Raw genomic sequence first — 23625 nt, 5'->3', positions numbered from 1 at the left:
GTCAAAAAAGGACCAGGCACTGCAAGTCTTGGGAGCGCCCGCTTTGGATTTTGGAAGAGCCATGCTCCTAATGGGTGCCGAAGTGGAGGCTACAGGCAACCAAGTCTGCCCCCTCCCTGTCCCTCCTTTTTGGGCTGTTCAGGGAATCTCTTCCTCAGAGCTGCTCCCACCACCTTCCTGTCCCTCACACCATGATGGGTCAAGGACCTCATCATCTACACCACCCTCTTCAAACAACTGCTTCTCCTGGGTAGTCTCGACAGCACAGTACGCACCAGAAAGTGGCACCTGAGTCTCATCATCAGATGCATACTGAGGTGTGCTGCTGACCATAGGCACTGGCCCACCCGCCTCTTCAGATTCAGAGAGACAAAACGGTTGCGCATCACTGCATACTACCTCTTCTTCAAATTCTCGAATTCTGCTTGGCTGGCCCCCTCTTTCCAAGCCAAGAGATTCAGAGAACAGAAGTAGAGATGGCTCCTGTCCAGGGCTCTCTGACTGCCTGGGCAATTTGGCAGGTGGTGAAGAGACAGATGGGTGCTCTTCAGTGCTCAGGACCTGAGAGGATCTGGAACTAACTGAAGTCGATGCATTAGCTGCCATCCATCCGACAACGGCTTCAATTTGGTCCTCCCGCAGCAGTGGGGTACGGCTAGCTCCTACAAAGCTGCGCATAAAGGACTGTTCCCTGGTAAAACTGGGGGATGCTGAGTCACTGGTGCCCGCAGCAGGCACAGAATCCCCACGTTCTCTCCCTGCAGGCACAGAATCCTCACGTCCTCTCCCTGCAGAAACTCCACGCCCACATGCCTTACTCCCTGCCTTCTTCATCTTGGTAGACTGATAAAGATAGGCAGAAAAGTACTAAGGGCTTAGTGTGCTTATTCCTGAACAGCTGCTAACAGGTATAAGAAACACTAATTTTATAAAGTGTGGACTAGACTTTAATATGAGCTAATGTGGCCTACACAACTGTAAAGTGGAGTGTTTGGTGAACTTTATTTAGGTTTTTTTTGTCACAAAAAGACACTGGATGTGCCTAAAGATGTAATAACGATAGTATCACAAACTTTTTGCAGCTATTACAATGTAGGAAGGTAACCTACAATGCAATAGATGAGGCTACAAAAAATAGGCTAATACTAATCTGGCTGGGGCTGCAGGGCCCAATGCTGCAGAAAGGCTCCTCTAACTACTCCTATATAGTGTGTTTGGAACCAATTTAGCTGAATACGGATGGAACCACCACACTAATAGGAGATATCAGGAAAAATTATGAATTGGCAAAAAAGGACAATGTATGAGGCATTGACACACACTGAGTGCACTACAATCAGACGTGGTTGAAGCACACACTACAGGGTGAGCTGCACTCACACACCAGACCTTGCAGACAGCGGTGAACAGTACAGATGCAGAGCACTGTGCACTAGTGCTGCAAGACCAAAAAAATTTCTCTATCTACTCCTATATAGTGTGTTTGGAACCAATTTAGCTGTATACGGATGGAACCACCACACTAATAGGAGATATCAGGAAAAATTATGAATTGGCAAAAAAGGACAATGTATGAGGCAGTGACACACACGGAGTGCACTATAACCAGACGTGGCTGAAGCACACACTACAGGGTGAGCTGCACTCACACACAGAGACCTTGCAGAAAGCGGTGAACAGCACAGAGAACTGTGCACTAGCACTGCAAGGCACAGCGATTTATAAAGTAGCTTGGGTAAAGCAGAATAGACCAAATAGGTAGCTAAAACTGTCCCTCATAACAACAGCGTCCTATCCCTAACTGAATTCACAGCAGAGTGAGCTCAAAATGGCGGCGGCGGCTTTTATAGTGCATCATGACATCATTTCAGCAGCCAATCACAGCCATGTCATTAGTTAAGATGCCTACATGCCTAACAGGATGTGCCCACACTTCTTACGATCCTCATTGGCTGAATAAAATGAAAATGGCTCATTGCATTATGGGAACTTCCAATTCCGGTATACAATATTGCAAGAGTATCGAAATTAAGTATCGGAATTCCGATACCGAGAATATCGGCCGATACCCGATATTTCAGTATCGGAATGCTCAACACTACTCATTGGGCGAATCGCTCTGGAACTGAAATCATAACATTCACTGACATTTTCCCTCTCTGAAAGTCTGAGAAGCGCCGGAAAAATGACTAAGTCCAAAAACATTTTTTTTTCAACTTTCTTCAATTTTACCCCATTGGGATATATATTCTACCCACACACATTTGGAACTCTCCTGGGGTACCATCACACATATTATTCCCTCATTTAGCAGATATTTTCACAAAAAAGTGACATTTTCAAAAATTCTGAAAATTGGCTGAAAACGACTAAATATCAAGGACTCATCGGGCGAATCACTCTGGAACTGAAATCGGAACGCTCACTGACAGTTCCCCTCTCTGAAAGTCTGATAAACTCCTGAAAAATGACTAAGTCCAAAAAAAAATTTTTTTAAACTTTTTTCAATTTTACCCCCGTGGGATATATATTCTACCCACACACATGTGGAACTCTCCTAGGGTACCCTCACACATAATATTCCCTCATTTAGCGGATATTTTCACAAAAAAGTGAAATTTTCAAAAATTCTGAAAATTGGCTGAAAACGACTAAATATCAAGGAATCATTGGGCGAATCGCTCTGGTACTGAAATCGGAATGCTCACTGACATTTCCCCTCTCTGAAAGTCTGATAAACACCGGAAAAATGACTAAGTCCTAAAAAAAAAATTTTTTTCAACTTTTTTCAATTTTACCCCCGTGGGATATATATTTTACCCACACACATTTGGAACTCTCCTGGGGTACCATCACCCATATTATTCCCTCATTTTGCAGATATTTTCACAAAAAGTGAAATTTTCAAAAATTCAGAAAATTGGCTGAAAACGACTAAATATCAAAGACATATTGTGCGAATCACTCTGGAACTGAAATCGGAATGCTCACTGACTTTTCCGCTCTCTGAAAGTCTGATAAACGCCAGAAAAATGACTAAGTACAAAAAAAAAATCTTTTCAACTTTTTTCAATTTTACCCCCATGGGATATATATTCTACCCACACACATTTGGAACTCTCCTGGGGTACCCTCACACATATTATTCCCTCATTTAGCGGATATTTTCACAAAAAACTGAAATTTTCTAAAATTCTGAAAATTGGCTGAAAACGACTAAATATCAAGGACTCAACGGGCGAATCGCTCTGGAACTGAAATCGTAACACTCACTGACATTTTCCCTCTCTGAAAGTCTGATAAACGGCGGAAAAATGACTAAGTCCAAGAAAAATTTTTTTTCAATTTTTTTTCAATTTTACCCCCGTGGGATAAATATTCTACCCACACACATTTGGAACTCTCCTGGGGTACCATCACACAAATGACTAAATATCAAGAACTCATCAGGCGAATCGCTCTGGAACTGAAATCGGAACACTCACTGACATGTTCCCTCTCTGAAAGTCTGATAAATGCCGGAAAAATGACTAAGTCCAAAAAAATTTTTTTTTTTACTTTTTTAAATTTTACCCCCATGGGATATATATTCTACCCAAACACATTTGGAACTCTCCTGGGGTACCATCACAAATATTATTCCCTCATTTAGCAGATATTTTCACAAAAAAGTGAAATTTTCAAAAATTCAAAATATTGTCTGAAAACGGCTAAATATCAAGGACATATTGTGCGAATCGCTTTGGAACTGAAATCGGAATTCTCACTGACATTTCCGCTCTCTTAAAGTCTGATAAACGCCGGAAAAATGACTAAGTCCAAAAAAAAAAAATTTTCAACTTTTTTCAATTTTACCCCCCCCGGGATATATGTTCTACCCACACACATTTGGAACTCTCCTGGGGTACCATCACACATATTATTCCCTCATTTAGCGAATATTTTCACAAAAAAAGTGAAATTTAAAAAAATTCAGAAAACTGGCTGAAAATGACTAAATAACAAGGACTCATCGGGAGAACGCTTTCGAACTGAAATCGGAATGCTCACTGACATTTCCGCTCTCTGAAAGTCTGATAAACGCCGGAAAAATGACTAAGTCCAAAAAAAAAATGTTTTCAACTTTGACATTCAGAAAATTGGCTGAAAATGACAAAATATCAAGGACTCATCGGGCGAATCGCTCTGGAACTGAAATCGTAACACTCACTGACATTTTCCCTCTCTGAAAGTTTGATAAACGCTGGAAAAATGACTAAGTCCAAAAAAATTTTTTTTCAATTTTACCCTCGTGGGATATATATTCTACCCACACACATTTGGAACTCTCCTGGGGTGCCATCACACATATTATTCCCTCATTTAGCGGATATTTTCACAAAAAAGTGAAATTTTCAAAAATTCTGAAAATTGACTGAAAACGACTAAATATCAAGAAGTCATCAGGCGAATCGCTCTGGAACTGAAATCAGAACACTCACTGACATTTTCCCTCTCTGAAAGTCTTATAAATGCCGGAAAAATAACTAAGTCGAAAAAAATTTTTTTTTAAACTTTTTTCATTTTTACCCCCGTGGGATATATATTCTACCCACACACATTTGGAACTCTCCTGGGGTACCATCACACATATTATTCCCTCATTTAGCAGATATTTTCACAAAAAAGTGAAATTTTAAAAAATTCGGAAAATTGACTGAAAACGACTAAATATCAAGGACACATAGTGTGAATCGCTCTGGAACTGAAATCGGAACCCTCATTGACATTTCCCCTCTCTGAAAGTCTGATAAACGCCGGAAAAATGACTAAGTCCAAAAAAATTTTTTTTTTAACTTTTTTAAATTTTACCCCCATGGGATAAATATTCTACCCAAACACATTTGGAACTCACCAGGGGTACCATCACACATATTATTCCCTCATTTAGCGGATATTTTCACAAAAAAAGTGAAATTTTCAAAAATTCAGAAAATTGGCTGAAAACGACTAAATATCAAGGACTCATCGGGCGAATTGCTCTGGAACTGAAATCGTAACACTCACAGACAATTTCCCTCTCTGAAAGTCTGATAAACGGCGGAGAAATGACTAAGTCGAAAAAAAAAATGTTTTCAACTTTTTTCAATTTTACCCCCGAGGGATATATATTCTACCCACACACATTTGGAACTCTCCTGGGGTACCATCACACATATTATTCACTCATTTTGCAGATATTTTCACAAAAAAGTGAAATTTTCAAAAATTCAGAAAATTGGCGGAAAACGACTAAATATCAAGGACTCATTGGGCGAATCGCTCTGGTACTGAAATCGGAATGCTCACGGACATTTCCCCTCTCTGAAAGTCTGATAAACGCCGGAAAAATGACTAAGTCCAAAAAAAAAAAATTTTCAACTTTTTTCAATTTTACCCCCCCGGTATATATGTTCTACCCACACACATTTGGAACTCTCCTGGGGTGCCATCACACATATTATTCCCTCATTTAGCGGATATTTTCACAAAAAAGTGAAATTTTCTAAAATTCTGAAAATTGGCTGAAAACGACTAAATATCAAGAACTCATCAGGCGAATCGCTCTAGAACTGAAATCGGAACACTCACTGACATTTTCCCTCTCTGAAAGTCTGATAAATGCCGGAAAAATGACTAAGTCCCAAAAAAATTTTTTTTTAAACTTTTTTCAATTTTACCCCCGTGGGATATATATTCTACCCACACACATTTGGAACTCTCCTGGGGTACCATCACACATGTTATTCCCTCATTTAGCAGATATTTTCACAAAAAAGTGAAATTTTCAAAAATTCTGAAATTTGACTGAAAACGACTAAATATCAAGAACTCATCAGGCGAATCGCTCTGGAAATGAAATCGGAACACTCACTGACATTTTCCCTCTCTGAAAGTCTGATAAACGCTGGAAAAATGACTAAGTCCAAAAAAATTTTTTTTTCAATTTTTTTCAATTTTACCCCCGTGGGATATATATTCTACCCACACACATTTGGAACTCTCCTGGGGTACCATCACACATATTATTCCCTCATTTAGCAGATATTTTCACAAAAAATTGAAATTTTCAAAAATTCTGAAAATTGACTGAAAACGACTAAATATCAAGGAAACATTGTGTGAAACGCTCTGGAACTGAAATCGGAATGCTCATTAACATTTCCCCTCTCTGAAATTCTGATAAACGCCGGAAAAATGACTAAGTCCAAAAAAAAAATGTTTTCAACTTTTTTCAATTTTACCCCCGTGGGATATATATTCTGCCCACACACATTTGGAACTCTCCTGGGGTACCATCACACATATTATTCCCTCATTTAGCAGATATTTTCACAAAAAAGTGACATTTTCACAAATTCAGAAAATTGGCTGAAAACGACTAAATATCAAGGACTCATAAGGCGAATTGCTCTGGAACTGAAATCGTAACACTCACAGACAATTTCCCTCTCTGAAAGTCTGATAAACGGCGGAGAAATGACTAAGTCCAAAAAAAAAATGTTTTCAACTTTTTTCAATTTTACCCCCGAGGGATATATATTCTACCCACACACATTTGGAACTCTCCTGGGGTACCATCACACATATTATTCCCTCATTTTGCAGATATTTTCAGAAAAAAGTGAAATTTTCAAAAATTCAGAAAATTGGCGGAAAACGACTAAATATCAAGGACTCATTGGGCGAATCGCTCTGGTACTGAAATCGGAATGCTCACTGACATTTCCCCTCTCTGAAAGTCTGATAAACGCCGGAAAAATGACTAAGTCCAAAAAAAATAATTTTTCAACTCTTTTCAATTTTACGCCCCCGGGATATATGTTCTACCCACACAAATTTGGAACTCTCCTGGGGTACTATCACACATATTATTCCCTCATTTAGCGAATGTTTTCACAAAAAAAGTGAAATTTTCAAAAATTCAGAAAATTGGCTGAAAACGACTAAATATCAAGGACTCATCGAGCGAATCGCTCTGGATCTGAAATCGTAACACTCACTGACATTTTCCCTCTCTGAAAGTCTGATAAACGGCGGAAAAATGACTAAGTCCAAGAAAAAAAATTTTTAAATTTTTTTTCAATTTTACCCCCGTGGGATAAATATTCTACCCACACACATTTGGAACTCTCCTGGGGTACCATCACACATATTATTCCCTCATTTAGTAGATATTTTCACAAAAAAGTGAAATTTTCAAAAATTCTCAAAATTGACTGAAAACGACTAAATATCAAGGACACATAGTGTGAATCGCTCTGGAACTGAAATCGGAACCCTCAATGACATTTCCCCTCTCTGAAAGTCTGATAAACGCCGGAAAAATGAATAAGACCAAAAAAAAAACGTTTTCAACTTTTTTCCATTTTATCCCCGAGGGATATATATTCTACCCACACACATTTGGAACTCTCCTGGAATGCCATCACACATATTATTCCCTCATTTAGCGGATATTTTCACAAAAAAGTGAAATTTTAGAAAATTCAGAAAATTGGCTGAAAACGACTAAATATCAAGGACATATTGTGCGAATCGCTTTGGAACTGAAATCGGAATGCTCACTGACATTTCCGCTCTCTGAAAGTCTGATAAACGCCGGAAAAATGACTAAGTCCAAAAAAAAATAATTTTTAACTTTTTTCAATTTTACCCCCCCGGGATATTTGTTCTACCCACACACATTTGGAACTCTCCTGGGGTACCATCACACATATTATTCCCTCATTTAGCAGATATTTTCACAAAAAAGTGACATTTTCAAAAATTCTGAAAATTGGCTGAAAACGACTAAATATCAAGAACTCATCAGGCGAATCGCTCTGGAACTGAAATCTGAACACTCACTGACATTTTCCCTCTCTGAAAGTCTGATAAATGCCGGAAAAAAGACTAAGTCCCAAAAAAAATTTTTTTTAAACTTTTTTCAATTTTACCCCCGTTGGATATATATTCTACCCACACACATTTGGAACTCTCCTGGGGTGCCATGACACATTTTATTCCCTCATTTAGCGGATATTTTCACAAAAAAGTGAAATTTTCTAAAATTCAGAAAATTGTCTGAAAACGACTAAATATCAAGGACTCATCGGGCGAATCGCTCTAGAACTGAAATCGTAACACTCACTGACATTTTCCCTCTCTGAAAGTTTGATAAACGGCGGAAAAATGACTAAGTCCAAAAAAAAAATTTTTTAAACTTTTTTCAATTTTACCCCTGTGGGTTATATGTTCTACCCACTCACATGTGGAACTCTCCTAGGGTACCCTCACACATATTATTCCCTTATTTAGCGGATATTTTCACAAAAAAGTGACATTTTCAAAAATTCTGAAAATTGGCTGAAAACGACTAAATATCAAGGACTCATCGGGCGAATCGCTCTGGAACTGAAATCGTAACAATCACTGACATTTTCCCTCTCTGAAAGTCTGATAAATGCCGGAAAAATGACTAAGTCCAAAAAAATTTTTTTTTCAACTTTTTTCAATTTTACCCCCATGGGATAAATATTCTACCCAAACACATTTGGAACTCACCTGGGGTACCATCACACATATTATTCCCTCATTTAGCGGATATTTTCACAAAAAAAGTGAAATTTTCAAAAATTCAGAAAATTGGCTGAAAACGACTAAATATCAAGGACTCATCGGGCGAATTGCTCTGGAACTGAAATCGTAACACTCACAGACAATTTCCCTCTCTGAAAGTCTGATAAACGGCGGAGAAATGACTAAGTCGAAAAAAAAAATGTTTTCAACTTTTTTCAATTTTACCCCCGAGGGATATATATTCTACCCACACACATTTGGAACTCTCCTGGGGTACCATCACACATATTATTCACTCATTTTGCAGATATTTTCACAAAAAAGTGAAATTTTCAAAAATTCAGAAAATTGGCGGAAAACGACTAAATATCAAGGACTCATTGGGCGAATCGCTCTGGTACTGAAATCGGAATGCTCACGGACATTTCCCCTCTCTGAAAGTCTGATAAACGCCGGAAAAATGACTAAGTCCAAAAAAAAAAAATTTTCAACTTTTTTCAATTTTACCCCCCCGGTATATATGTTCTACCCACACACATTTGGAACTCTCCTGGGGTGCCATCACACATATTATTCCCTCATTTAGCGGATATTTTCACAAAAAAGTGAAATTTTCAAAAATTCTGAAAATTGACTGAAAACGACTAAATATCAAGAAGTCATCAGGCGAATCGCTCTGGAACTGAAATCAGAACACTCACTGACATTTTCCCTCTCTGAAAGTCTTATAAATGCCGGAAAAATAACTAAGTCGAAAAAAATTTTTTTTTAAACTTTTTTCATTTTTACCCCCGTGGGATATATATTCTACCCACACACATTTGGAACTCTCCTGGGGTACCATCACACATATTATTCCCTCATTTAGCAGATATTTTCACAAAAAAGTGAAATTTTAAAAAATTCGGAAAATTGACTGAAAACGACTAAATATCAAGGACACATAGTGTGAATCGCTCTGGAACTGAAATCGGAACCCTCATTGACATTTCCCCTCTCTGAAAGTCTGATAAACGCCGGAAAAATGACTAAGTCCAAAAAAATTTTTTTTTTAACTTTTTTAAATTTTACCCCCATGGGATAAATATTCTACCCAAACACATTTGGAACTCACCAGGGGTACCATCACACATATTATTCCCTCATTTAGCGGATATTTTCACAAAAAAAGTGAAATTTTCAAAAATTCAGAAAATTGGCTGAAAACGACTAAATATCAAGGACTCATCGGGCGAATTGCTCTGGAACTGAAATCGTAACACTCACAGACAATTTCCCTCTCTGAAAGTCTGATAAACGGCGGAGAAATGACTAAGTCGAAAAAAAAAATGTTTTCAACTTTTTTCAATTTTACCCCCGAGGGATATATATTCTACCCACACACATTTGGAACTCTCCTGGGGTACCATCACACATATTATTCACTCATTTTGCAGATATTTTCACAAAAAAGTGAAATTTTCAAAAATTCAGAAAATTGGCGGAAAACGACTAAATATCAAGGACTCATTGGGCGAATCGCTCTGGTACTGAAATCGGAATGCTCACGGACATTTCCCCTCTCTGAAAGTCTGATAAACGCCGGAAAAATGACTAAGTCCAAAAAAAAAAAATTTTCAACTTTTTTCAATTTTACCCCCCCGGTATATATGTTCTACCCACACACATTTGGAACTCTCCTGGGGTGCCATCACACATATTATTCCCTCATTTAGCGGATATTTTCACAAAAAAGTGAAATTTTCTAAAATTCTGAAAATTGGCTGAAAACGACTAAATATCAAGAACTCATCAGGCGAATCGCTCTAGAACTGAAATCGGAACACTCACTGACATTTTCCCTCTCTGAAAGTCTGATAAATGCCGGAAAAATGACTAAGTCCCAAAAAAATTTTTTTTTAAACTTTTTTCAATTTTACCCCCGTGGGATATATATTCTACCCACACACATTTGGAACTCTCCTGGGGTACCATCACACATGTTATTCCCTCATTTAGCAGATATTTTCACAAAAAAGTGAAATTTTCAAAAATTCTGAAATTTGACTGAAAACGACTAAATATCAAGAACTCATCAGGCGAATCGCTCTGGAAATGAAATCGGAACACTCACTGACATTTTCCCTCTCTGAAAGTCTGATAAACGCTGGAAAAATGACTAAGTCCAAAAAAATTTTTTTTTCAATTTTTTTCAATTTTACCCCCGTGGGATATATATTCTACCCACACACATTTGGAACTCTCCTGGGGTACCATCACACATATTATTCCCTCATTTAGCAGATATTTTCACAAAAAATTGAAATTTTCAAAAATTCTGAAAATTGACTGAAAACGACTAAATATCAAGGAAACATTGTGTGAAACGCTCTGGAACTGAAATCGGAATGCTCATTAACATTTCCCCTCTCTGAAATTCTGATAAACGCCGGAAAAATGACTAAGTCCAAAAAAAAAATGTTTTCAACTTTTTTCAATTTTACCCCCGTGGGATATATATTCTGCCCACACACATTTGGAACTCTCCTGGGGTACCATCACACATATTATTCCCTCATTTAGCAGATATTTTCACAAAAAAGTGACATTTTCACAAATTCAGAAAATTGGCTGAAAACGACTAAATATCAAGGACTCATAAGGCGAATTGCTCTGGAACTGAAATCGTAACACTCACAGACAATTTCCCTCTCTGAAAGTCTGATAAACGGCGGAGAAATGACTAAGTCCAAAAAAAAAATGTTTTCAACTTTTTTCAATTTTACCCCCGAGGGATATATATTCTACCCACACACATTTGGAACTCTCCTGGGGTACCATCACACATATTATTCCCTCATTTTGCAGATATTTTCAGAAAAAAGTGAAATTTTCAAAAATTCAGAAAATTGGCGGAAAACGACTAAATATCAAGGACTCATTGGGCGAATCGCTCTGGTACTGAAATCGGAATGCTCACTGACATTTCCCCTCTCTGAAAGTCTGATAAACGCCGGAAAAATGACTAAGTCCAAAAAAAATAATTTTTCAACTCTTTTCAATTTTACGCCCCCGGGATATATGTTCTACCCACACAAATTTGGAACTCTCCTGGGGTACTATCACACATATTATTCCCTCATTTAGCGAATATTTTCACAAAAAAAGTGAAATTTTCAAAAATTCAGAAAATTGGCTGAAAACGACTAAATATCAAGGACTCATCGAGCGAATCGCTCTGGATCTGAAATCGTAACACTCACTGACATTTTCCCTCTCTGAAAGTCTGATAAACGGCGGAAAAATGACTAAGTCCAAGAAAAAAATTTTTAAAATTTTTTTTCAATTTTACCCCCGTGGGATAAATATTCTACCCACACACATTTGGAACTCTCCTGGGGTACCATCACACATATTATTCCCTCATTTAGTAGATATTTTCACAAAAAAGTGAAATTTTCAAAAATTCTCAAAATTGACTGAAAACGACTAAATATCAAGGACACATAGTGTGAATCGCTCTGGAACTGAAATCGGAACCCTCAATGACATTTCCCCTCTCTGAAAGTCTGATAAACGCCGGAAAAATGAATAAGACCAAAAAAAAAACGTTTTCAACTTTTTTCCATTTTATCCCCGAGGGATATATATTCTACCCACACACATTTGGAACTCTCCTGGAATGCCATCACACATATTATTCCCTCATTTAGCGGATATTTTCACAAAAAAGTGAAATTTTAGAAAATTCAGAAAATTGGCTGAAAACGACTAAATATCAAGGACATATTGTGCGAATCGCTTTGGAACTGAAATCGGAATGCTCACTGACATTTCCGCTCTCTGAAAGTCTGATAAACGCCGGAAAAATGACTAAGTCCAAAAAAAAATAATTTTTAACTTTTTTCAATTTTACCCCCCCGGGATATTTGTTCTACCCACACACATTTGGAACTCTCCTGGGGTACCATCACACATATTATTCCCTCATTTAGCAGATATTTTCACAAAAAAGTGACATTTTCAAAAATTCTGAAAATTGGCTGAAAACGACTAAATATCAAGAACTCATCAGGCGAATCGCTCTGGAACTGAAATCTGAACACTCACTGACATTTTCCCTCTCTGAAAGTCTGATAAATGCCGGAAAAAAGACTAAGTCCCAAAAAAAATTTTTTTTAAACTTTTTTCAATTTTACCCCCGTTGGATATATATTCTACCCACACACATTTGGAACTCTCCTGGGGTGCCATGACACATTTTATTCCCTCATTTAGCGGATATTTTCACAAAAAAGTGAAATTTTCTAAAATTCAGAAAATTGTCTGAAAACGACTAAATATCAAGGACTCATCGGGCGAATCGCTCTAGAACTGAAATCGTAACACTCACTGACATTTTCCCTCTCTGAAAGTTTGATAAACGGCGGAAAAATGACTAAGTCCAAAAAAAAAATTTTTTAAACTTTTTTCAATTTTACCCCTGTGGGTTATATGTTCTACCCACTCACATGTGGAACTCTCCTAGGGTACCCTCACACATATTATTCCCTTATTTAGCGGATATTTTCACAAAAAAGTGACATTTTCAAAAATTCTGAAAATTGGCTGAAAACGACTAAATATCAAGGACTCATCGGGCGAATCGCTCTGGAACTGAAATCGTAACAATCACTGACATTTTCCCTCTCTGAAAGTCTGATAAATGCCGGAAAAATGACTAAGTCCAAAAAAATTTTTTTTTCAACTTTTTTCAATTTTACCCCCATGGGATAAATATTCTACCCAAACACATTTGGAACTCACCTGGGGTACCATCACACATATTATTCCCTCATTTAGCGGATATTTTCACAAAAAAAGTGAAATTTTCAAAAATTCAGAAAATTGGCTGAAAACGACTAAATATCAAGGACTCATCGGGCGAATTGCTCTGGAACTGAAATCGTAACACTCACAGACAATTTCCCCTCTCTGAAAGTCTGATAAACGCCGGAAAAATGACTAAGTCCAAAAAAAAAAAATTTTCAACTTTTTTCAATTTTACCCCCCCGGTATATATGTTCTACCCACACACATTTGGAACTCTCCTGGGGTGCCATCACACATATTATTCCCTCATTTAGCGGATATTTTCACAAAAAAGTGAAATTTTCTAAAATTCTGAAAATTGGCTGAAAACGACTAAATATCAAGAACTCATCAGGCGAATCGCTCTAGAACTGAAATCGGAACACTCACTGACATTTTCCCTCTCTGAAAGTCTGATAAATGCCGGAAAAATGACTAAGTCCCAAAAAAATTTTTTTTTAAACTTTTTTCAATTTTACCCCCGTGGGATATATATTCTACCCACACACATTTGGAACTCTCCTGGGGTACCATCACACATGTTATTCCCTCATTTAGCAGATATTTTCACAAAAAAGTGAAATTTTCAAAAATTCTGAAATTTGACTGAAAACGACTAAATATCAAGAACTCATCAGGCGAATCGCTCTGGAAATGAAATCGGAACACTCACTGACATTTTCCCTCTCTGAAAGTCTGATAAACGCTGGAAAAATGACTAAGTCCAAAAAAATTTTTTTTTCAATTTTTTTCAATTTTACCCCCGTGGGATATATATTCTACCCACACACATTTGGAACTCTCCTGGGGTACCATCACACATATTATTCCCTCATTTAGCAGATATTTTCACAAAAAATTGAAATTTTCAAAAATTCTGAAAATTGACTGAAAACGACTAAATATCAAGGAAACATTGTGTGAAACGCTCTGGAACTGAAATCGGAATGCTCATTAACATTTCCCCTCTCTGAAATTCTGATAAACGCCGGAAAAATGACTAAGTCCAAAAAAAAAATGTTTTCAACTTTTTTCAATTTTACCCCCGTGGGATATATATTCTGCCCACACACATTTGGAACTCTCCTGGGGTACCATCACACATATTATTCCCTCATTTAGCAGATATTTTCACAAAAAAGTGACATTTTCACAAATTCAGAAAATTGGCTGAAAACGACTAAATATCAAGGACTCATAAGGCGAATTGCTCTGGAACTGAAATCGTAACACTCACAGACAATTTCCCTCTCTGAAAGTCTGATAAACGGCGGAGAAATGACTAAGTCCAAAAAAAAAATGTTTTCAACTTTTTTCAATTTTACCCCCGAGGGATATATATTCTACCCACACACATTTGGAACTCTCCTGGGGTACCATCACACATATTATTCCCTCATTTTGCAGATATTTTCAGAAAAAAGTGAAATTTTCAAAAATTCAGAAAATTGGCGGAAAACGACTAAATATCAAGGACTCATTGGGCGAATCGCTCTGGTACTGAAATCGGAATGCTCACTGACATTTCCCCTCTCTGAAAGTCTGATAAACGCCGGAAAAATGACTAAGTCCAAAAAAAATAATTTTTCAACTCTTTTCAATTTTACGCCCCCGGGATATATGTTCTACCCACACAAATTTGGAACTCTCCTGGGGTACTATCACACATATTATTCCCTCATTTAGCGAATATTTTCACAAAAAAAGTGAAATTTTCAAAAATTCAGAAAATTGGCTGAAAACGACTAAATATCAAGGACTCATCGAGCGAATCGCTCTGGATCTGAAATCGTAACACTCACTGACATTTTCCCTCTCTGAAAGTCTGATAAACGGCGGAAAAATGACTAAGTCCAAGAAAAAAATTTTTTCAATTTTTTTTCAATTTTACCCCCGTGGGATAAATATTCTACCCACACACATTTGGAACTCTCCTGGGGTACCATCACACATATTATTCCCTCATTTAGTAGATATTTTCACAAAAAAGTGAAATTTTCAAAAATTCTCAAAATTGACTGAAAACGACTAAATATCAAGGACACATAGTGTGAATCGCTCTGGAACTGAAATCGGAACCCTCAATGACATTTCCCCTCTCTGAAAGTCTGATAAACGCCGGAAAAATGAATAAGACCAAAAAAAAAACGTTTTCAACTTTTTTCAATTTTATCCCCGAGGGATATATATTCTACCCACACACATTTGGAACTCTCCTGGAATGCCATCACACATATTATTCCCTCATTTAGCGGATATTTTCACAAAAAAGTGAAATTTTAGAAAATTCAGAAAATTGGCTGAAAACGACTAAATATCAAGGACATATTGTGCGAATCGCTTTGGAACTGAAATCGGAATGCTCACTGACATTTCCGCTCTCTGAAAGTCTGATAAACGCCGGAAAAATGACTAAGTCCAAAAAAAAATAATTTTTAACTTTTTTCAATTTTACCCCCCCCGGGATATTTGTTCTACCCACACACATTTGGAACTCTCCTGGGGTACCATCACACATATTATTCCCTCATTTAGCAGATATTTTCACAAAAAAGTGACATTTTCAAAAATTCTGAAAATTGGCTGAAAACGACTAAATATCAAGAACTCATCAGGCGAATCGCTCTGGAAATGAAATCGGAACACTCACTGACATTTTCCCTCTCTGAAAGTCTGATAAACGCTGGAAAAATGACTAAGTCCAAAAAAATTTTTTTTTCAATTTTTTTCAATTTTACCCCCGTGGGATATATATTCTACCCACACACATTTGGAACTCTCCTGGGGTACCATCACACATATTATTCCCTCATTTAGCAGATATTTTCACAAAAAATTGAAATTTTCAAAAATTCTGATAATTGACTGAAAACGACTAAATATCAAGGAAACATTGTGTGAAACGCTCTGGAACTGAAATCGGAATGCTCATTAACATTTCCCCTCTCTGAAATTCTGATAAACGCCGGAAAAATGACTAAGTCCAAAAAAAAAATGTTTTCAACTTTTTTCAATTTTACCCCCGTGGGATATATATTCTGCCCACACACATTTGGAACTCTCCTGGGGTACCATCACACATATTATTCCCTCATTTAGCAGATATTTTCACAAAAAAGTGACATTTTCACAAATTCAGAAAATTGGCTGAAAACGACTAAATATCAAGGACTCATAAGGCGAATTGCTCTGGAACTGAAATCGTAACACTCACAGACAATTTCCCTCTCTGAAAGTCTGATAAACGGCGGAGAAATGACTAAGTCCAAAAAAAAAATGTTTTCAACTTTTTTCAATTTTACCCCCGAGGGATATATATTCTACCCACACACATTTGGAACTCTCCTGGGGTACCATCACACATATTATTCCCTCATTTTGCAGATATTTTCAGAAAAAAGTGAAATTTTCAAAAATTCAGAAAATTGGCGGAAAACGACTAAATATCAAGGACTCATTGGGCGAATCGCTCTGGTACTGAAATCGGAATGCTCACTGACATTTCCCCTCTCTGAAAGTCTGATAAACGCCGGAAAAATGACTAAGTCCAAAAAAAATAATTTTTCAACTCTTTTCAATTTTACGCCCCCGGGATATATGTTCTACCCACACAAATTTGGAACTCTCCTGGGGTACTATCACACATATTATTCCCTCATTTAGCGAATATTTTCACAAAAAAAGTGAAATTTTCAAAAATTCAGAAAATTGGCTGAAAACGACTAAATATCAAGGACTCATCGAGCGAATCGCTCTGGATCTGAAATCGTAACACTCACTGACATTTTCCCTCTCTGAAAGTCTGATAAACGGCGGAAAAATGACTAAGTCCAAGAAAAAAATTTTTTAAATTTTTTTTCAATTTTACCCCCGTGGGATAAATATTCTACCCACACACATTTGGAACTCTCCTGGGGTACCATCACACATATTATTCCCTCATTTAGTAGATATTTTCACAAAAAAGTGAAATTTTCAAAAATTCTCAAAATTGACTGAAAACGACTAAATATCAAGGACACATAGTGTGAATCGCTCTGGAACTGAAATCGGAACCCTCAATGACATTTCCCCTCTCTGAAAGTCTGATAAACGCCGGAAAAATGAATAAGACCAAAAAAAAAACGTTTTCAACTTTTTTCAATTTTATCCCCGAGGGATATATATTCTACCCACACACATTTGGAACTCTCCTGGAATGCCATCACACATATTATTCCCTCATTTAGCGGATATTTTCACAAAAAAGTGAAATTTTAGAAAATTCAGAAAATTGGCTGAAAACGACTAAATATCAAGGACATATTGTGCGAATCGCTTTGGAACTGAAATCGGAATGCTCACTGACATTTCCGCTCTCTGAAAGTCTGATAAACGCCGGAAAAATGACTAAGTCCAAAAAAAAATAATTTTTAACTTTTTTCAATTTTACCCCCCCGGGATATTTGTTCTACCCACACACATTTGGAACTCTCCTGGGGTACCATCACACATATTATTCCCTCATTTAGCAGATATTTTCACAAAAAAGTGACATTTTCAAAAATTCAGAAAATTGGCTGAAAACGACTAAATATCAAGAACTCATCAGGCGAATCGCTCTGGAACTGAAATCTGAACACTCACTGACATTTTCCCTCTCTGAAAGTCTGATAAATGCCGGAAAAAAGACTAAGTCCCAAAAAAAATTTTTTTTAAACTTTTTTCAATTTTACCCCCGTTGGATATATATTCTACCCACACACATTTGGAACTCTCCTGGGGTGCCATGACACATTTTATTCCCTCATTTAGCGGATATTTTCACAAAAAAGTGAAATTTTCTAAAATTCAGAAAATTGTCTGAAAACGACTAAATATCAAGGACTCATCGGGCGAATCGCTCTAGAACTGAAATCGTAACACTCACTGACATTTTCCCTCTCTGAAAGTTTGATAAACGGCGGAAAAATGACTAAGTCCAAAAAAAAAATTTTTTAAACTTTTTTCAATTTTACCCCTGTGGGTTATATGTTCTACCCACTCACATGTGGAACTCTCCTAGGGTACCCTCACACATATTATTCCCTTATTTAGCGGATATTTTCACAAAAAAGTGACATTTTCAAAAATTCTGAAAATTGGCTGAAAACGACTAAATATCAAGGACTCATCGGGCGAATCGCTCTGGAACTGAAATCGTAACAATCACTGACATTTTCCCTCTCTGAAAGTCTGATAAATGCCGGAAAAATGACTAAGTCCAAAAAAATTTTTTTTTCAACTTTTTTCAATTTTACCCCCGTGGGATATATATTCTACCCACACACATTTGGAACTCTCCTGGGGTACCATCACACATATTATTCCCTCATTTAGCAGATATTTTCACAAAAAAGTGAAATTTTCAAAAATTCAAAAAATTGGCTGAAAACGACTAAATATCAAGGACATATTGTGCGAATCGCTTTGGAACTGAAATCGGAATACTCACTGACATTTCCGCTCTCTGAAAGTCTGATAAACGCCGGAAAAATGACTAAGTCCAAAAAAAATTTTTTTGAAACTTTTTTCAATTTTACCCCCGTGGGATATATATTCTACCCACACACATTTGGAACTCTCCTGGTGTACCACCACACATATTATTCCCTCATTTAGCAGATATTTTCACAAAAAGTGAAAATTTAAAAAATTCAGAAAATTGGCTGAAAACTACTAAATATCAAGGACACATAGTGCGAATCGCTCTGGAACTGAAATCGGAATGCTCATTAACATTTTCCCTCTCTGAAAGTCTGATAAACACCGGAAAAATGACTAAGTCCAAAAAAAAAATGTTTTCAACTTTTTTAAATTTTAACCCCGTGGGATATATATTCTACCCACACACATTTGGAACTCTCCTGGGGTACCCTCGCACATATTATTCCCTCATTTAGCGGATATTTTCACAAAAAAGTGAAATTTTCAAAAATTCTGAAAATTGGCTGAAAACTAGTGTTGAGCGAGCACTAAAATGTTCGGGTGCTCGAAGCTCGGGCCGAGCTCGCCGTGATACTCGGGTGCTCGACCCAAGCAACGAGCCCAATGTTAGTCTATGGGAGACTCGAGCATTTTTGTGGTGGCACCCCCAGCAGTCTTTTAAAAGCCTAACAAGTGCCCAAAACGATAGTGACAGTGCTCAAATGACATAGGGACAGCATGGGGATCGCCCCAGGAAGCATTTCTGTCCCCCAGGTCACTGCTGTCAACAACGTGGTCAGAGGTATTAAGCCACTTTTACAGGCTCACAATAAAACGAAAGTGAAAATTTTTAAGGAACATCCTTTCCAGGGAAAAGACTTGTGTATAAGTTAAAATAAATGACCAAAAACAAAAATTCTCCTCCACACCTTCAGCTATGTTCACAAGTAGCATTTTTTATGCGTTTTTGCACTTTTGCATTGCTTTCAACTATGACAAATGCATTCACCGGGAAATGTCATTTTAACATTTTACAACCTTATCTGGCCATGTGCTGTGTGACACATGCATAAAGTGCTGAAAAGACATGGGAACAGCATGGGGAAGACCCCTGGAAGAATCTCTGACTCGAAGGTCACTGTCTAAAAGTGTTTCCATCATAAGTGATCCTTGCCGCCTCAGAAGATGCAGACTTGCAACTATCCCCATGCAAGTTCTAGTACCAGGGCAGTGTTCAATTGTACCTCCCCCATTCCTTGCAATACAAGCGCAAGTATGCAGCCTGCCACCCACCCACCCCCAGGCTGCAATACCATACTGCTTGCTTGCTTGAACTTGAAATTGGGCCTTTTAGGCATGTGGAGGCGGAATCTGACCACCACGTCATGGCTGTGTTGGCGGCCTGGAATCCATACTCAGTCCCCAGCCGCCTGGCAGCCGGGTGTCCATACTCAGTCCCCAGCCGCTCCGCGGCCGAGTGTCCACACGGTCCCCAGCTGCCTGGGGGCAGTCGGGTGTCCATAAGCCGCCCCCATTTCTCCTTGGAACATCCCCCCACACACTTTTCTTAGCCCGGCCTGCTTTAGGCAGCATTGGACGAGCCCACCAGAGAACCAGACTCCTCCGGTGGGCCCTGACTTCTCCATCGGTGGAGTTGAGAGTGCCAAGGGGAGGAGCATGATGATGATGACAGAAGTTAGCATCTGCTATGTTTTCTTTTAATGCAAGTGTAAGTGTGCAGCCTGCCACCCACCCACCCCCAGACTGCAATTCATACTGCTAGCTTGCACTTGAAATGGGGCCTTTTAGTTTAGAGGAGGCCGAAGCTGGCCACTACCTCATGGCTGCTTCGGCAGCGAGGTATCCATACTCAGTCCCCAGCCGCCCCTATTTGTCCTGGTGTGCCTTATACATAAGATTAAGCGCGTATACCAAAACATTACCTGTGTCCTCCCCAGTGCATTTAGTGGGAAGGAGAGCCTATTCCGCTGTAGTGTGTGCATGCCAAACCCCGGTTCATGGTACATGCAAAGATGCCTCCCACCTTGCACCTGTCGTTGCAGACTTGCAACTATCCCCATTCAAGTCCTTGTCCCAGGGCAGTGTTCAATTGTACCTCTCCCATTCCTTGCAATGCAAGTGCAAGTATGCAGCCTGCCACCCACCCACCCCCAGGCTGCAATACCATACTGCTTGCTTGCTTGCTTGCACTTTAAATTGGGCCTTTTAGGCATGTGGAGGCGGAATCTGGCCACCACGCCATGGCTGTGTCGGCGGCCTGGTATCCATACTCAGTCCCCAGCCGCCTGGTGGCCGGGTGTCCCCGCTTGCTCCCCAGCTTCCAGGGGGTGGCCGGGTGTCCATACTCGGTCCCCAGCCACCCCTATTTGTACCGGTAACCTTTCCCACACTTTTCTTAGCCTGGCCTGCTTTAGGGCAGCATTGGCCGAGCTCACCGGACTATCAGACTCCTCCGGTGGGCCCTGGCTTCTCCATCAGGGGAGTTGAGAGTGCCAAGGTGAGGAGCATGATGAGGATGATAGAAGTTAGCATCTGCTTTGTTTTGTTTTAATGCAAGCGCATGTATGTAGTAGCGGCTAGGCCTGAGGAGGTCAGCGTTTTGGCGCATATCCTACCTCCTCCAAGGATTGCTGGATGTTTTCCTGCTACTATCCAAGTTCTATGACTCCCGTTAAAACAAAGCTTCAGGTGATAAATGATGGATGAGGTAGTGGCAAAGGAGAAAGAGCAGGAGGAACAGGGACCATTCACATCAATATCAGGCCAGTCAACCAGATATGTCTTGTAGGATATGTTTCTGTAACAAAAGGAGCGGTTCGGCTACACAGTTATAGGGCATACAGTGAGTGCAATGCCTACCAAAAATTTCGAGACACTCCAATGTCCCTTGGAAATGACATGGAGGTCAGAGGGCGTTAACTAAACCTTTTTTTCCATTTATAGCAACTGGGTCTCCTGTGCACTGTTGGCCTAAGCAGTGAATGGAATGCTTTCCAAAAATTATGAGGTACTGCAATGCCCCTTACAAGAGCCATGTGTGGCACCCCAGGGGTCTGGTCACCACAGTAATAGAGATTACGTCGGAGAGCAAGTGGGAGGTTTCCTGGTCAGGATCCCTTAAACATGCAACATCCTCCTGCCCCAGTCCTGGGAGGGTAGAATTCTGCCCTTATAAACTGGATCTGGGGTGGGGTTGAGTGAGTCAGAGAACAGAGAACAGTCAGAGTCAGAGTGAGAGCAAGGGAAAGTAACAGCAAGGAGCTCTGTAGGAGCTAGAAGCTAAAGACGAGGGGCTCGCCCTGGCAGAAGTCAATAGGAACCGGACACAGGAGTCCGAAGCTGTGAGGACTTATATATCCAGCAGCAGAAACCAGCCGGCAGGGGATTTCAGGTCCTCTTGCCATAGAAGCCCGGAGGCTCAGTCACAAGCAAGGGACCAGCACCGCCTTCCTGGAGCGGAGGCTAACAGAAGGCCCCAAGTCACCAGCCATACGGGTGAGCACTACACGGTACACTCAGGGACGTGGGCTACTTCTACCCGCTTACAGTAAGGTAGCAAGGAAGAGTGCAGACAGACGGGAAGGCCTACAACTCCACCTGGCCAGGAGAACTCCTGCTTGCTCACAGACTGACCAGGCCTCTTATGCTAGCCAGTACTCCCGGTAGGGTCTACCTTATAATCATCAGTAAAGACCCTGAACTGCACTGCAAAGACTCTGAGTCATTCCTGCTGCGCTCGTGCACCATCAACCCCATCATCCACACTCACTGCCCTGAGGCTATACTCCTCCCGAGGGGAGTTATCCCATTTTATTCTGCGCACACAACACCAGCCTCAGCGGTCTGCCTCGTAGCGGTGGTACTCCCTGACCTCAATCCACGGGTGGATTGGCGCAATCCACGGGTGGCGCAATTAACCTCAAAACCTAAGAAAGATTGCCACTGGTTTGACCAGCCTGAGCCTCGGGACCGGGTCACCGCCACGGACACTACAGACCCCAGAGACCCGGCACCGGGTATTCCACACACGTGTACACACGGCCCAGGGGGCGAGTCACATGCAGTACAGCATATTACAAACATAAGTCCCATTATTGGGGAGTGGGTGTCCCATAGTATTTGCTTATGCCTTGCAAGCAAAAGCTGCCAAAAATTAGGACGGAGCAACTTGCAATGCCCCTAACAAGAGCCATGCAGTACAGCATATTAAAAACATAAGTCCCATTATTGGGGAGTGGGTCTCCCATAGTATTTGCTTATGCTTTCCCAGCAAAAGCTGCCAAAAATTAGGACGGAGCAACTTGCAATGCCCCTTACAAGAGCCATGCAGTACAGCATATTACAAACATAAGTCCCATTATTGGGGAGTGGGTCTCCCATAGTATTTGCTTATGCTTTCCCAGCAAAAGCTGCCAAAAATTAGGTTGGAGCAACTTGCAATGCCCCTTACAAGAGCCATGCAGTACAGCATATTACAAACATAAGTCCCATTATTGGGGAGTGGGTCTCCCATAGTATTTGCTTATGCTTTCCCAGCAAAAGCTGCCAAAAATTAGGACGGAGCAACTTGCAATGCCCCTTACAAGAGCCATGCAGTACAGCATATTACAATCATAAGTCCCATCATTGGGGAGTGGGTCTCCCATAGTATTTGCTTATGCTTTCCCAGCAAAAGCTGCCAAAAATTAGGACGGAGCAACTTGCAATGCCCCTTACAAGAGCCATGCAGTACAGCATATTACAATCATA

Source organism: Phyllobates terribilis, unplaced genomic scaffold (genome assembly GCF_046119375.1).
Source record: "Phyllobates terribilis strain yellow unplaced genomic scaffold, ASM4611937v1 Scaffold_3__8_contigs__length_932513732, whole genome shotgun sequence".
NCBI classification, from domain to species: Eukaryota; Metazoa; Chordata; class Amphibia; order Anura; family Dendrobatidae; genus Phyllobates; species Phyllobates terribilis.
This window is presented reverse-complemented; position numbering follows the sequence as displayed.